Consider the following 17,024-nt stretch of genomic DNA (forward strand, 5'->3'; position numbering starts at 1 on the left):
TTTAGGGGTGTTTTGGGGAGCTCATGTTGAGATGTTTATGTGACACCCTTTATGTGAAGTTCACAGCAGTGCCCTGTAAGGTACCCCACTGCTCTGTTGCCATGTCTGGGTGGCCAGTCCATCACAATACTAGCCCCTCCCAAGTCCAAAAGGTCTTGTTCTGGGCGTTTGGGGCTTGGACACAATTTTGGTCGAGACGATGAGATGGGTGCTGGGAGAAAGACGAGAGACAGGTTTAGGTGGAAAGATAAGGAGCTCAGTCTTGGCCATGTTTAATTTTAGATGTGGTGAGATATCCGGGTAGAGATGTTAGACAAGCAGGATGAAACCCGGGGCTGAATGTCTGTTGAGATTTCAGGTGTAGAGAGATAGATCTGCGAGTCGTTGGCACAGAAGTGATACTAAAAGCCTTGGGAGATTAGAGCACCGAGGGAAGTCGTTGGCACAGAAGTGATACCGAAAGCCATGGGAGGAGATTAGAGCACCGAGGGAAGAAGTGTAGATGGAAAAAAGAAGTGGTCCCAGGACAGAGCCCTGAGATACACCGACCGACGGTGGAGGAGGATCCACCCCAGCATACGCTTAAGGTGCGATGGGAAAGATAGGAAGAAAACCATGCGATAACAGTGCCCTGAAATCCAAGCGAGGACAGTGTATCAATGAGTAGTAGGTGGTGATTTACCATGTCAAAAGCTGCAGATAGATCAAGAGGGATGAAGATGGAATAGAGGCCTTTGGATTTAGCCAGAAGCAGGTCATTGAAGACTTTCGTAAGGGCAGTTTCTGTAAAATGAGGAGGCAAAGCAAGTCATGGATAGCTTGAGATGAAAGAAAGTCAAGACAATGGCGGGGAACATCATGTTCAAGTAGCTTGGATAAGAAGGGGAGGAGGGAGACAAGACGATAGTTGGAAGGGCAGGTAGGGTCAAGTGAGGGGTTTTTTTTAAGAGTGATGTAACAACGGCATGTTTGAAGGTGTCGGGCACAGTTGTGGCTGAGTGTGATAGGTTAAGGACTCGTATAGCAGATAGAGGGGATGACAATAGGAGAGAGAGTGGTAAGTAGATAGGTGGGGATGGGATCAAAGGAACAGGTGATGAGTTTGAAGGAGGTAAGAAAATGTGCACTTTCCTGCACAGTAATTTCAGAAAAGGACGATAAGGTGGCAAGGAGGGGTTGGTAGAGTGGACTGGAGGAGGTGGTTAATTTTGTGAACCTTGTTGTAGAAGTACTCAGCCATAGTCTAGGGGGAGAGTCATGGAGGGGTTGGAGGTGGCGGAGGGGGGGACGGACGACCTTGAATAAGGAGTTCAGTGTGGCAATAAGGTGCTGAGGACTGTAGCTGAAAGAGTCAGTCAGGCGGGTGTAGTAATTGGAAGGCGGTCAGGAGGAATTTGAAATGCATGAATACAGGATTTGAGCCAGATCCGTTCAGCAGACCTGGCTCAGGAGTGTAAGTAGCGGATTTTAGAGCTTAGCCAGAGCTGGGGTTTGGGGCGCCTTACAGAGCGTGGGATATATAGAACAGAGGAGAGAGTGGTATTGTAGGAGGCTACAGCTTCGTTTACAGGCTTGTGTAGCCTAGTGGTAGAGAGGAGGGGGCGAAGCAACGGAGGAGAGAATGCTGGGGTCGATGGCCTGAAGATTCCTAAATGTACAGGAGGAGATCAGAAGGAGCTGGGGTGGAAGGTGATGGATTGTGAGAGTTATCAGATGATGGTCAGAGAGGGTAAAGGACTGCCACGGAGAAATCTGTGCTCGAGCAGTTGGAGAAGAAGATAAGATCAAGGCAGTGGTCATTCTGGTGGGTAGGGGTGGTGGAGCGCAGCTGAAGATCCAATGAGGAGGTTAGGGCTTGAAGCCTAGAAGGATGAGGGAGGGCACTGGCATAGCAAGGGTGGGAGGTGCCCCCCTCCCCTTCTCCACCCCTCCCCCTTGACGCTCGCATGCCCCTTCCCTTCTCCCGTACCTGTCCGGTGCTGGCTCTCCTTCTGACGTCACGTCCTAGACGCGGGACCCGGAAGTAATGCGGGAGGGCTGCGCCGAGGCCGGCGTGAGCGGCAGGTTGGAGTGAAGGCGGAGCGGAGAGGAGGAGAGATACTGGTGCTCCCACCAAGACGGTACCTGGGGCAGACGCCCCCCCCCCACCTCCTCCTGAGGGAGGGAGATGGATGTTGAAGAAAGAGGGAAAGGCCTGAGTCGAAGTCAGTGAGGAATGACAAGAGGGACTTAGAGGGTCGGATAGCGCGAGCTTCGGAGGAGACTGAGGTGGAGTAAGGGGTTGAAATCCACAAGACAACGGTAACCCATCGCCGCCTCCACCACCAGCCGGGCGAGGCGTAATCTTTACAGACAGAAGCTCTTGCCAGTTTTAAAGGCACCTAAGTATGAGCCCTGTGAAAATTCGTGTGTGAACAGTTTCATAGTTGGGTGCAGAACTGGCGCGGATGGGTGCTCACACTTCAGCTTTTGCCAGGGCATGCGCACAAGAGCCGTGCCAGGTATGCTCTTCCCTCCTTAGAGCCAAGTTTTTCCATGCATAAAATTTGCATATGTTTACCCTTTTGTGTCTTGCTCGGTGCTGCGCCCGTGTAAAAAGCCCTGCACACTGCTTTATCACGAGCCTGTGAATGTCCAGTAATAACAGCTAGTCTTGCCTGTACAGTGCTGCGTACGCTTCTGGTGCTTCCTTTCTGTTGACGGGAAGCAGAGAGGAGCGAGAAGTGCCTGGTGAATGGAGAAGGGGGAGGAGAGCCAGAAAGCAAGGTTTGTAAAGTGAGAGAATGAGGGCGCTGGTCTTCCTCTCCCTGCAACCTGGCAAGGAGGCGTGAGCCTATCTCCCCCTCCTCATACCCATCCCCTCTCCTTCTTGTCTAACATTCCTTCCCACCCTCCCTATATCCCATGGGGTGTAAGGGAGGTGGGAGAAAGAGCAGGCTTTGCACTGTACCTCCCCCTCTCTCTTTCCTCAATTAAACACACACACACCAAGCCCGGGATTCCCGCAGGCAGCCCTGGGCTCTGCTTCCTCCTAGCTCACAACAAAGGGAAGCAGCCCATCCCTGCCTCTTCCATGCACTGCTGGCTGGACCGCTGTGAATCTGCCTCAAAGGGAGCAAGGTAAGCGCATGAGGGTACCCGGGGAGGGGGCCCTGACTCTGCCACTGATGCAGAGGAGAAGCCGTTGGAGCCCCGTTTCCTGCAGCCATCCTTGGGAGCTTGGCTGCAGCTAGTCTTTACAGTTAGGGGATTTGATTTGGCTAGAAGGGATGGGGACGCAAGCCCTTCAAGGTATGGTGATGCAAGGTTATGGCATCTTTTTTTCTCTCAAGCCGTGGCTCTCCCAGACTGGGGAAAGGTGTACTCTGACTGCCCACAGGGTTCCTGTGTTCATCCATGGGGAGTGGGGTGAGGGGCATATTGGAGGTTAGGCCCCAGTTTAAAGCATTAGACCGGAGGTGTCTTTTGCATGAATGGAAAGAGAAAGAAGGCTCTTTAACCAGTAGACAAGGTCTAGATTTGCTGCAATTGCCTATCCCTAGAATTCCCTGGGTGGGAATAGGGATACAGGCACCCCTTTTCCCCCTGTTCTCCCTTTGTTTATTTAGAGCATTTCTATTGTCTTTATATAGTAGATTTGGTATTTCATATCTTGCTGAATTTTTAAATTGATGGATGGGTGTGACATTACTGTAGTTTCGGAAAGGTAACCTGCCCACCCTGGCGGCAGTGATAGAGCAGGGAAAATAAAATGATTTACTACAAGGATGCCTACAAAGTCAGTGAGAGAGCTGGGGGTTAGGACTGAGGCACAGATAGAATAAGCAACTCGCCATTTGGAGACAGAGCTGGGGATTAGAACTCGGTCCCAGAGAGCTAAAGTAACTCTAGTGAGGTCACACGCGAAGGCAGTGGCAGAGCTGGAGATTAGAGACCAGGTACGTTCTTGAATCTGATGAAATAAGTGGTGACCTTAAACCTCTCCCGTCTCACAATAACCACTAGGAATCTTATCCGATTGAATAGCTATTGGTAGCCTATTTGAAAACATGAGGAACTCCTGCCATAGCTGTCTGGGTTAAAACAATGCTGCTGTGTGGTGGCTTTATGATGTCATAAAGCCCGTTGTGTAAGCCCCACCTCTGGGACGTCCAATTGGTTGGAGATGGCTTATGTCATGGGTGCTTATCTTATTACGGAGTCTAACTTGGGAATTTATTGCCAGCTGATTTAATGGGGGATGCTGCAGGGTGAATTAGTGCCTGCTCTAGGCCAATGCGAACAGCGCCCAGGACAAGAACAGAGCGGATAAATAGCTTTCCAATGCTCAGCATTAATTACATGCAAATAATATATGCACTGTGAGACCGAAAGTAAGGGGGGAGGAACATGCTTGGTGCATGTGCAGAAGAGTTTCACAGTAAGCGCGAACCTTGCGCACATGCCGAGGCAAACCTGGAAATGGAGCATGCCTTGGCGCCATTCTTCTGCACATTTAAATGTAAGCCTTTCACACAAAAAAACTTTTTGCCACTGGAAGGCGTATTTTTAAGCGCAGAAAAGAGGCATCAGCATGTGCTTTATTTTTCAGCCTTGCTGAGACTCGCGTACAAGTGTTTCTCACTCCGAGTACTTAGAACAATGAAGAGACGACAAATAGGCTCCTACTAGGGGCCATGACACCAAAAACGCTTCTCAACATTCAATCCTACCAGAACACCTGGCCTTGGCAACACATGCAGAACACAGATAAATACTATGCAAATACAAGACCACAAACCAAAAGTCCTACTATACACAAACAAAACCCTAAGATGCCAGACTCTGCATTAAGCAGTACAGCCCCAGAGAAATAGAAACAAATGTATTTCTTCCTGAACAGTGCAAAATGTAGACAGCAGATGTAAATTCTCAAAACCGCCATATTTTAATCACTAAATTGAAAATAAAATCATTTTTCCTACCTTTGTTGACTGCTGATTTTATTTTTCTAATCATCTTTTCCTAGTCTTGGTTGAACTTCATTCTGTCTGTGCTCTTAGCTGTATTTCCAGGGCCTTCTTATCCATTTGCTGGTTTTCTCTCCTTCTTCATTTTCTGCCCTACATCCATCTTTGGTATTGACTTTTAATATTCAGTTTTGTTAAATTTTTCGGCTTCCTTCTCAAATCTATCTACTGTTTCATGTCTTCCCTTCCCTTCCAATCTATCCATGCATACTATCTCCTCCCTGTCTCTGCCCTTCCTCACCATCCATGTGTGCCACCTCCTCCCGCTTTCTTCTCCCACATTCCCATCTATCCATATACAGCATTTCTTCCATCTCTCTTCCCTTCCTCTCCATCCCTGTGCAGCATCTCTACCCTCTCTCTCCCCTTCTGGTGCTCTGATATCTTTTTCCCCACCTTCTCTTTCCTCCTCCCCCTTTATGGTCTCACATCTTCCCTCTGCTACTGCTTCCTGTCCCCTCTTAGGCAAGAAGCTTTCCCTTTGCTACTGCTTCTCGCCTAAGAGGGGACAGGAAGTTTTCCCTTTGCTACTGCTTCTCACCTAAGAAGGGACAGGAAACAGTAGCAGAGGGAAAGCTTCCAGGCCACCAAAGGCAGCGTGTTTACTTCACTCATGCTGCCAATGGCCCTAAGAGTGAAAGTGCGGCTGTAGCAATGGATCCCGTGTGTGTGTGGGGTGGGGGGAACCCAAGAGTGCTGCGCAAGCCACCCAAAAGGTCTCAGCGGGCCGCCATTGGCTTGCAGGCCTTGCAATGAAGACCACTGACTTAGAGGCTTGTAGGGGTTTCCTTCCGCTTCCAAATTCAATCAAAACTGGCAGATTTTAAGGAGGAAATCATGGGAAATCCTCTCTTCCAGCAACCCAACACCATCTCTGAGCCGGCATTACATTTTTAGCAGTAAGGGCGGTTTGGTTTTGTGCGTCGTTCTCTAAGCATTGGGGGGAGGCATTAGGAAATGACCTCATGAACATCCGTTTAATTACATTTAAATGCGATGTATGCTCATCTTTCGTGCGCGCATTGTTTCCTACCCTAGAGTTCTCTGAACATTCTGCGCAGATTCACGCTGAGGCCAGTCCAGCGCTAATCGACGCTAGCGCCAGTATTAGGTTCTGACAGCATGAGGAATAGATGAGAGGCAGCTGGTCTATAGGGGGGAGGAGAGAGAGACTCTAGCCGAAGGCACCAGCAATGGAAGACGCTGGGGAGCAGAGTTGGGCAAAATATATTATTTTTACAAGTAATGAGTTACCTCTGTTGAGTAAATTACGTTCCAAAATGAATATAAAAAACTTTCACGAGTTTCATTAGGAAACAGGAATATGTTAACAGTTACTAGTCTAGGTAGATTACTGTGGAAAAAGAATGTATTACTTATAAAAGTAATATATTACCAGAGATAAGTTGCCAGTAATATATTACTGGTGCAAGTACTTTTCTTACCCTTTCCTTTGACAATTGGCATTCATTCCTCTCTTGTTTAAGTTTTTTTATTGAATTTTTTTTCCATTTAACAACAAGTGTCATAAATTTTCATACAATTATCTTAACAATACACTTGATATTTTTATAATATATTTTATATATAACATTTCTTGTCTTATTTTTCTTATGGTTTTATATATCATATAATTGTAATTATTTTTCTTATAAAGTTATACAATATATATATTGTAATGATTTTATCAATTATTATTTAAATATGAATCTTTTCCCCCTCCCTTTATTACGTTATTTTCATGTAAGAATATCATCTATTATAATATTTTATTTATAATATATGATAAAGAGAATAATTCCCTCCCCTTAACCCCTCCCCCCCTCCTTCTTTATACTATTTTCTTATCATGGGAAAATGAAATTCAAATATTGCAATATTCTGTTAATGGTCCCCAAATTTTCTTGAACTTATTCATATATCCTTTTATATATATATATATCATATATCATTCCTCTCAAATTTAGCTTTCTTTTTTATTGTTCACTGCTTTGTTATCTCCTCAGGAAAGATATTACTTGTAGGGCCAGCATTAGGGGGGCAAACAGGTCAGCTTCCCTGGGCCACAAGGCTCTGGGGGCCCCCTATTGACTGGCATGTTTTTCCCCCTTTACCCCGCCCCTGTCCGATGTTGCACTCACCTTCGGTCTTCTTGCTGACAAAAAATCATTTTGCTGCAGGGGACAACTTGGCTGCTGCAATGACGTTCAAAGCGCTGCCTGCACTCCCCCCCCCCCCCCCCCAGTATTTTACTTCTGTCGCGGTCCGCCCAGGCAGAAACAGGAAGTCGTGTCATCGAGGATAGACCGCTGCAGAAAGAAAGCATGGAGGAGGGGCGCAGGCAGCGTTTTGAACATCGCTGCAGCGGCTGATGGTCCCCTGCAACAAAAAAGATTTTTGTCGGCAAGAAGACTGAAGGTGAGAGCTATGTCGGACCAGGGAGAATAGAAGGGAGAGGACATACTGAGATGAGTAAGCCCTCTGGACCTGCTGGGTTTTTAAAACAAATAGAATGGGAGAGGGGGTTCTGAGGAGTGCCAGATTGGGGGTGGGGGAAGGGGAAGACCTTATGGGGCCGGAAACAGGAGAGAGAGAGAGAGATAGTGGGCAATGGTCTGGAGGGAGAGAATAGAAAGGAAGAGAAGTTGGACGTGGTGTGGTGTGGAGGAAGGGGGGCAATACTTGAAGGGAGGATAGTTGAGAAGAGAAAGGGAAAGATTGTGGACCTGGTGGTGGTGCAGAGGGAGGGACAGATATGGAATGGAGAGAAAGGGAGAGGTGGTAAACCTGAGAGGGAGAGAAGGAGGGAGGGTAGTTGTAAAAAAGAAAGGGAGAGATGTTGGACCTGGGGGAGGGAGGGAGGTAGGGAGAGATATGGGATGGAGGTGATGCAGAGAAAGGGAGAGATGGTAGATCTGAGGGTGGAAGGAAGGAGGGAGGGTAATTGTAAAAAAAGAAAGGGATGGAATGAAGGTAACGAGGGAGGGAGAAATGCTAGTTCTGGGGATGGAAGGGAGAAATGCAGCATCTCTCTTTTCCCCCCATCCTATTGTTCAGCATCAAGAGGGGAGGGAAGAAGAACAACAGAAAAGAAAGGGAAGAATGGTGGGAACATGAGCAGAGACGAGAAAAGCTGGACCTTTGAGGGCAGGAGGGAAGAGATGTGGGATAAGAAGATACTAGGGGAAGGAGAAAAAGAAATATAGTTTGACAAGAGTGGAGAGAGGGAGGGGGATTCTGGAAATGGTGAGCCATATGTAGAGTTACCATATGGCTCTAGAAAAAGGAGGATGGATTGAGACATCCGGGTTTTACTTCCTTTGCTTTCAATGGTCTCAAACTGGTTTCCTTCCTTCCATTGACAGTAATGGAAATAAAACCAAGATGTCTCAATATCCTCCTTTTTCTGGAGCCATATGGCAACCCTAGCCATGTGGAAGAGGTCAAAAGGGGAATGACAAGAAGATGAGTAAGAGAACAGTGAGTGATAGAAATGGGGAGTCGATAGAAGGAAATAGGAGGCTTGGAAAGGAGAAAGATGGGAAACGGGAGAGCTAGGGACTGAGAGGAGATGGAAAATTGATAGGTAGCGGAAAATTTAAAGAGAAGGGTGAGAAAGAGGACAACATTTGAGTGGACAGAGGCAGAAAAGGAAAAAGGGAGGAAAGCTGAAAGGGAAAAATCAATATGTTGGAGACAGGCCTAGTGAGGGAATGGAACAAGAGAGAAGAAGAAAAAAAATGGACAGCACACACTGGAAAGAGAAATTTGGATCAAGACTCCAGACAACAAGGTAGAAAAAAGTGTTTTATTTAGAATTTATTAACTAGAATATGTTAACTTTAGGATATCTGCTTCAGACATATATTTGATTTGGGGGGGGAAGTAGCTGGAGCCCAAAATGAGTGGATGGGCACCAAATTTTCTCCCCACCTGAATGCAAAATAGAAATATTTGAGCTGGTGGGTTTCCCAAGCCCTGTCAACTGAAGACCTCCTCCTCCAGTCGGTCAACCCAGCTTTGCTGGGTTTTTTTAAAGCCATTCAGACCCCCTGATGGCTGGGGAAATCCGGACATAAGAACATAAGAAGCGCCTTCACCGGATCAGACCCTAGGTCCATCTAGTCCGGCGACCCGCACACGCGGAGGCCAAGCTAGGCGCTCCATGTTGGAGACCCTGATTTCCCACATCCCTCAATGTGATTTGCAAGAAGGTTGTGCATCCAACTTGCGCTTGAAACCCAGAACGGTAGTCGCAACCTTCTCCAGGAGCGCATTCCAAGCGTCCACCACTCTCTGTGCGAAACAGAACTTCCTGACATTTGTCCTGGACCTGCTGCCCCTCAGTTTCAGTCTATGACCCCTCATCCGTGTCACGTCTGAAAAAGTGAGTAATGCTGTCTCCTGGTCTATTTTGTCAAACCCTTTTAATATTTTAAAAGTCTCTATCATATCCCCTCGCAGTCTTCTCTTTTCGAGGGTGAACAGTCCTAGTTTTCCGAGGCGTTCTTTGTAGCTCAAATTCTCCATCCGGATGTCTGGTAACCCTATGTATTTAGTGCTTCTGCGTGTAGCAGGAATCTGAATTCTCCTTTGCGTGCCAGAAAAAAATGCCTTCTTTAGGTGGGAAAAGCCTTGTGGACCTGCCCATGACTGGCAGAAATACTTTGAATTACAAACTGACTGGACACCATAAAGGAGCTTGCTCAATATCGGGGTACCCAGCACTTACTGCTACCCACAGTGCAGGCGGCGATGTCTGACAACCAAAACACAGACGCACAGTTGATGGCAAACCAGTACAGATCTCGGTGGAAAGGCCAGGGTTCAGCTCTGGATCTTCGATCTCCCCCCCCCCCCCCCTCTGCTTTTTTTTATTTTTTGACTTTGTACAATGACTTCTTTTGTGTCTCACAAAAGGAAAATTGGAATCTTTTCCTTTCCTGTCTGTGTTGGCTAGCTGGATGGAAGGGTTTCCTGCCCCTCCCGGTTAAAGCGTGAGGGTTCCATTAGCAGGGCTTCTACTGGAAAAGTGACAGCGGGCCTGAGAGAGAGAACAGCAGCCCAGCGAGTTTCAGGGAGTGAACAGCGGCACAGAGACGCCACTGCTTACAGGCAGCCCACTCCACCCATCCTGGGATAAAGCATGACCCAGGCCCAGATTTTCTCCCCTGGGGATCTTCCACTCTAACGGAATGAGCATAGCTACAGCAAGGCCCTGCCGCCTACTTAGAATATGAAGCGTATTACAATGCTGAAATGTATTTGGGTTGCAAGAATTTATTTTTGGAGGGCTTTTTTGCTGTAAAGTAGGAGACGGAGAAGAACTGAGAATTAAAACTGAGACCACAGGGAGGTAAGCGACTGTGCCTCTTTCCTCCCCAACTACGAGATCACACATACGAGAGAGAGTTGGAAAGTTCTCAGCCCAATCAACCAACTTTCTAAATTCTGAGCGTTATTTTGCCACTGTAGCCGAAATGAGGGAACTGACTTAGTAGAGAAAGAGACATTGTTCACCCTCTCCAAGGTGAAGAGAACGAGAGGGCACTCACTAAAGTTAAAAGGGGATAGATTCCGTATAAACGTAAGGAAGTTCTTCTTCCTCCAGATAGTGGTAGAAATCTGGAACGCTCTTCCGGAGGCTGTTATACGGGGGGAAAAAACCCTCCAGGGATTCAAGACAAAGTTAGACTAGTTCCTGCTGAACCAGAACGTACGCAAGTAAGGCTAGACTCACCTAAGGGCCGCCACGTGAGCGGACTGCTGGGCACGATGGACCACTGGTCTGACCCAGCAGCGGCAGATCTTATGTTCTCATTAAGTGTCAATTGGCAGAAACGAAATTCTATGTATTGACATAGCTACAGATCATGGATTGAACCATATCCACCGTCACTCTCTTCTTGGTTGGACTGAGAGCTTTTCAGCACCCCGGTAGTGTAAAACATTTCAGTCTCTGGTAACCAGAGCTGATACTGTGATGTCGTAATGCCTCGTTCCATCAATAAGAGTCAACCTCATCAGTGATGTCACAACGGCTTGACTGTCCTGTCCTTGGTTCACTTTGGTTACATATAGCAGAGATTTCTTTAGTTACAAGGGGAAAGTTATTAACGTGTTATTGGACTGTTAACACTAGTTATTAGTAATTAGGTCTCATTGCGTAATATGGGACCTGTGGTAAAATTACAGAATTAGTGGTGAAATGACCAATCAGAACAACAGTACAACGTCAACAGCAGACAACGCAAGGTCCTCCGTGTTGATCCTTCACGGAGGCCTAAAAGACCCAAACCCCCACCCCCCACTCAGAAGACCCACCCGACCCAAACCCCTCCCTCTCCATCTCCCCCCACCCCAGCACTCCAGTGTCAAAAGTTCAGGAGAGAACCTCTGGCTCTATTGGGCCCAGATTCTCTTAAATTTCCGCCAAGGACCAGGGCCACCCATACGTACATCCAAGTATTCAAATTTTAATAAAGTAAACAGTTCATTTCTCCACATCGTTACCGTAGGCGCCTCTAGTTGACGCCACAACATAAGGATACATTTTCTGGCCAAAATAACCAATCTTACTGATAGCCAATATTGATAACTTCCTCCACCTACAAGGGGGTGCCGAAAAGTTCTCAGCCTAACCAACCAACCTTCCTAAATTCTGAGCACTATTTTATCGCTGTAGCTGAAAAGAGCGTTATCTTATTTTGTTACGTCTGTTCCGACATTGTTTCCGATCAATGATTGAACCATATCCGCGTCATTCTCTTCGTGCTTGGGCTGAGAACTTTTCAGCCTTCGTAATCGGTAAGAAAGCCAGGAATCGGAACCGAGGCACAGGGAAATAAAGTGACCTCGTGGCGTATTTCATGACCTCATTACCATGCGTTTGAATGCAGCGTGTGCCCATGTGCACCAGACCCGTTAACTCCCGCGCTCAACCCCTTTCTGCGTTGTACGGCCAGCATTGTATACGCACACACCCTGCAGGAACCGCAGTAGCTTTCGACGTCATCCCCTCTGCCTTCACGGGCATAATGAAACTCAGATGTTTCGACGGTCTTGGCTACAAGAACTGAGATGACCAGCAGGGAGCAAAACTGGAAACCAGAGGCCAGCTCAGGAAGTGCAAGTTAAAAATAGGCATTGAGTAAAGTCACTTAAACAGAGAGGCGAAGTGGGGAGAGAAGGAGTGGGTTGGGGGGCTGAAACCTGACAAAGGGAAGACCGGGTTATTGGATGAATTAACCGCCTGTATTACACTACATTACACTCGTTGCATTTATTCCGCCAAAACCTTGCGATTCTAGGCGGATTACAAGAGATTCTGGTCACATCCAGAAGATTACAGGGAACTTATTGGTTGGAACATTTATAGTTTGGTGATGGAGTGAGGTTATTGCTTGTATCAGGAGTTTGTCTTGATATATTTCTTGGATACCTGAGGTTTTTTTTTCCCCTCCAATTCAACATAAGGCATACAATTTTATTAACAACCAGTGGCGAAGCGAGGGAGGTTGTTGGCGCCTGGGGCGGTGGAGTGCCACTCTTTTCTGTCCCCTCTTTTTCTCGCTTCATGGGCGTCCCCACCCCAAGTCTTCCCAGCTGCTTGGGCGTCCCCCCAAGTCTTCCCAGCCGCTTGAGCGCACCCCGTTTACCTCTTGAAACATTCGCCGGCATGAGCAACACCTTCTACCCGCTGGTCGCGCCAGCATCGGCTCTCTTTCGACGCCATGTCCTCCCGCAACCGGGAAGTGACGTCAGAAGGGAGACGATGGCCGGTGCGAGTAGAAGATGCTGTTCGAGCCAGCGAATATTTACCCCCTCCCCTTTTTACAAAACCGCAATGCGGTTTTTAGCACTGGCCCGCGCTAAAAACCGCACTACGGTTTTGTAAAAGGGAGGGCGGTTAAAGAGGTAAACGGGGGGGGGCGGAGAGCAGGAAGGTGCCGGCACCTCCCACGAAGACGGCGCTTGGGGTGGTCCACCCCCTCACTCCCCCCACCTCACTACACTCTGTTAACAGCATAACAGTAGTAAAAACACCACATATAAACCATGAATACAATCAACGACATAAAGTCGAAATCAGTAAATTGAAATTTATTAATAGGTCTATCATGAAACAGTTAAAAAAAACGACTTATTAACAGCACTGAAATTCAAATAGCAGAGATATAACACATCAGCATAATACTTATGAAAAATTTAATAGCTTGAGTTTATTTTTGTATTACTAGGTTGCATAGGGAGAGGTATGCTTCCTTAAGTGAATTTAGGGATATCAAATTTAAGAACTAAAGGTCAGCAAGAGCTTTGCTATATACGAAACAACTGACCCCTAAAGGTAAATTGTCAATAGAGGGTGATCAAAAAAATATATAAAAAGCTCAGAGATACGGAAATTCTGAAAGGAAGGCTGAAAAACCTCCCTTGAAGTAAGAGTTTACCTTCCAGTCATTGCAACTTTATAAAGTTCTGATCACGCTCAATGACTCGGCATGAATTAAAATGGCGTTAAAAGTATTTCACTGATTTAAAGTACGACAGTGTCTTCTTTCCTTCTCCATATATCAATAATGCATACAGTCACTGCACAGATGTGGTGAAAACAAGGTCACTTAGCTTGCAAACAAGATTTACCTTTAGGGGGTCAGTTATTTCGTATATAGGGAGAGGTATGGCCAGTAGGAAAAAGGAGGTACTGATGCCTCTGTATAAGACTCCGGTGAGACCTCATTTAGAATATTATGCACAATTCTGGAGGCCGCACCTTCAAATAGATATAAAAAGGATGGGGTCGGTCCAGAGGAAGGCTACTGAAATGGTGAGTGGTCTTCGTCATAAGGCGTATGGGGACAGACTTAAAGATCTCAATCTGTATACAGTACAGCCCCGCGAATTCATGGTCGGCGATTCGCGGACTCGGTCATTCGCGGTATTTTCTGACCGCCTCAGAAAATACCGCGAATGACTGAGCGGTGGAAAAGCTCTCCGTCACTAAGGGCCTTGCCGTCCCCAACCTGCGGGTTTTCCCGTGCACCCTCCCAAAACGCAGCGAGAGGGGGAAAGCAGAACTGCAAATTCCCTCCCCCCCCCACCGCCGAAAGGGCGATCGCGTCACTCCCAGCGTCGGCACGCTCGCGAAAACCTGGGCTACACGGTGAGATCGCTCCATTGGTGGGTAGGTGTCCCTGCTTCGTCTTGAACATAGGAGTGGGGTGGGGGCCAACTGCATAGAAAATCGCTACTGTCTCCTCGGTGCGAAACTGGCTCTCCGCATGCCAGGCTCAGAAGGGGCTGGTGCAGGAGCCGGAGACGCCGTCGAATAAGGCGACCAAGTAAGCAGTGCAGCTCAGGCCGGAGCAAGAGAGGAGGAGGAGGGAGGGGGTGCCGATTACAGACCTCTTCCGATATTCACGGTTTTTCAACATTCGCAGTCACTCGGGGAAGTACTGTACTTTGGAGGATGGCAGAAAGAAATGTTTAAATACCTACGTGACGTAAATGCGCATGAGTCGAGTCTCTTTCATTTGAAAGGAAGCTCTGGAATGAGAGGGCACAGGATGAAGTAATCTAAGGAAATACTTTTTTACAGAAAGGGCAGTAGATGCGTGGAACGAGGTGGTGGAGACAGAGACTGCATCTGAATTCAGAAGGGCCTGGGATAGGTACGTGGGATCTCTCGGAGAGAGAAAGAGATAATGGTTACTATGGATGGGCAGACTGGATGGGCCATTTGGACTTTATCTGCCATCATGTTATAATGTTTCTTTAATCATAAAGTTCTATGAGATCACAGTGCAGGTGTAAAGAGCCTTAGCCTATAGGAAGAGGAGATGCAAATGTTAAGAGCCTTAGCCAATAGGGAGGAGATAGTGGATGGGCAGACTGGATGGGCCATTTGGCCTTTATCTGCCATCGTGTTTCTAGAACCATAAGGCTCTATGACCTCACAATGCAAGTGTTAAGAGCCTTAGCCAATAGGGAGGAGATAGTGGATGGGCAGACTGGATGGGCCATTTGGCCTTTATCTGCCATCGTGTTTCTAGAACCATAAGGCTCTATGACCTCACAATGCAAGTGTTAAGAGCCTTAGCCAATAGGGAAGAGATAGTGGATGGGCAGACTGGATGGGCCATTTGGCCTTTATCTGCCATCGTGTTTCTAGAACCATAAGGCTCTATGACCTCACAATGCAAGTGTTAAGAGCCTTAGCCAATAGGGAGGAGATAGTGGATGGGCAGACTGGATGGGCCATTTGGCCTTTATCTGCCATCGTGTTTCTAGAACCATAAGGCTCTATGACCTCACAATGCAAGTGTTAAGAGCCTTAGCCAATAGGGAGGAGATAGTGGGTGCTGTGGATGGGCAGACTGGATGGGCCATTTGGCCTTTATCTGCCATCGTGTTTCTAGAACCATAAGGCTCTATGACCTCACAATGCAAGTGTTAAGAGCCTTAGCCAATAGGGAGGAGATTGTGGGTGCTGTAGATGGGCAGACTGGATGGGCCATTTGGCCTTTATCTGTCATCCTGTTTCTATGCTTCTATGTTTGGTTTTAGTGTTTTTTTAATTGTTACTAGGAGTTAACGTATTTATTTTATATTCTGTGGCAGTGCAGGATGCAGAAGGCTGTCGCAGAATATCATTCCAAAGTCCTTTGTAACCGACCCTGCGTCAATATAAACATCCTCCTCTATAAGAACAGCTTTTTATTTCCGATAGTCATCAACGTGTCTTTTTTTTTCCCTCCGGAACGTAATTCCTATTACGTAAGAAAATTCTTCTATCGCCATTCGAGTCACAGGCTAAGGAGGAAATTCTAGTGCCAAAACTTAAGCACCCATAAAAATTGACGCTCGACGCTATTGGGATGAGCGCTCCTTCTAGCGCTCGGCTCGGGATGTGAGGACTTGCTCCAGCTGTGGAAATCCTGGCGTGCGAGTTGACCGCGGATCCCCCCCCCAAATATTTTGCAACACTGCGCGCGTTTTTTGTGTGAACACCTCGGACCTGTCTGTGCTAAGGCCATGGCCACACCCCCTTTTGAATTGCGCGCGACCCAGTTTACGCACCCACCGTTATAATCGCTGCGCAGCCAGATCGGCGGCCAAATCACAGCGCCAATTAAGTGCTTGCAACTTTGGCGTCGCCTCCGACGCTGACCTCTCATTTTCTACCCCCATCTAAAGCCTCTATCTCTACAATACTGTACGTTTTTAGTTGTGCTAGACCAGTGGTTTCAAACTCAAACCCTTTGCAGGGCCACATTTTGGATTTGTCGGTACTTGGAGGGACTCAGAAAAGAAACAGTTAATGTCTTATTAAAGCAATGACAATTTTGCACGAGGTAAAATTCTTTATAGTTTATAAGCCTTCCCCCTCCCCCCCCCGAAGGCCTGCATGTTCCCCCCTTCTTTGCAGCGTCCTCCAGCTTCCCCCCTAGCCTCCCGGTCTTAGTTTCGGCTAATTACCGCAGCCTGCAGAGAGGATCGTCGGTGCTGTAGAATTCCTTGCAGGCTGCCATCGACCTCCACAGCATGTTCCCTCTGCTGCGGTCCCGCCCCTCTTCTGATGTCAGGGGCGGGATCACGGCAGAGGGAACGTGCTGCTGAGGACGACAGCAGCCTGCAAGGATCGCTGCAGCACCGGCAATCCTCTCTGCAGGCTGTGGTAATTATCTGAAGATAAGAGCAAGAGGCCAGGGGGAAGCCGGAGGACGCTGCAAAGAGCGGGCAGCACTAGTACAGACCACGGGCCGCAAAATAGTATCTGGCGGGCCGCATGTGGCCCCCGGGCCGCGAGTTTGAGACCACTGTGCTAAACTATTCTACTCGCGTACAATATTGTATATTTATGACTTGTGTGTAGAACTCATAGCTTCTACTTTTTTTCCCTTCGTTTGTTCCAAAACTGCTATCTCTACAACATCACCAAAATTTGCCCCTTCCTCGCCGAGCACATTGCCCGGACCCCTGTCCACATTCTTGTAACCTCACGCTTAGACTTCT

The 17,024-nt window shown here is 47.5% G+C and overlaps 1 protein-coding gene across 3 annotated transcripts in view; it reads left to right on the forward strand.

Annotated features, from left to right (window-relative positions):
• Positions 1–1,505: 1,505 nt before the first annotated feature.
• Positions 1,506–17,024, forward strand: part of ARHGEF15 (Rho guanine nucleotide exchange factor 15) — an 87,286-nt gene continuing 71,767 nt past the window's right edge. The window contains exon 1 of one of the 3 annotated variants that reach the window (XM_033924720.1): positions 1,506–2,501. The gene's annotated coding sequence lies outside the window, so the exon portion shown is untranslated. The other 2 variants (XM_033924721.1, XM_033924718.1) reach the window with 2 other exon arrangements.

This window comes from Geotrypetes seraphini, chromosome 16 (genome assembly GCF_902459505.1).
Source record: "Geotrypetes seraphini chromosome 16, aGeoSer1.1, whole genome shotgun sequence".
NCBI classification, from domain to species: Eukaryota; Metazoa; Chordata; class Amphibia; order Gymnophiona; family Dermophiidae; genus Geotrypetes; species Geotrypetes seraphini.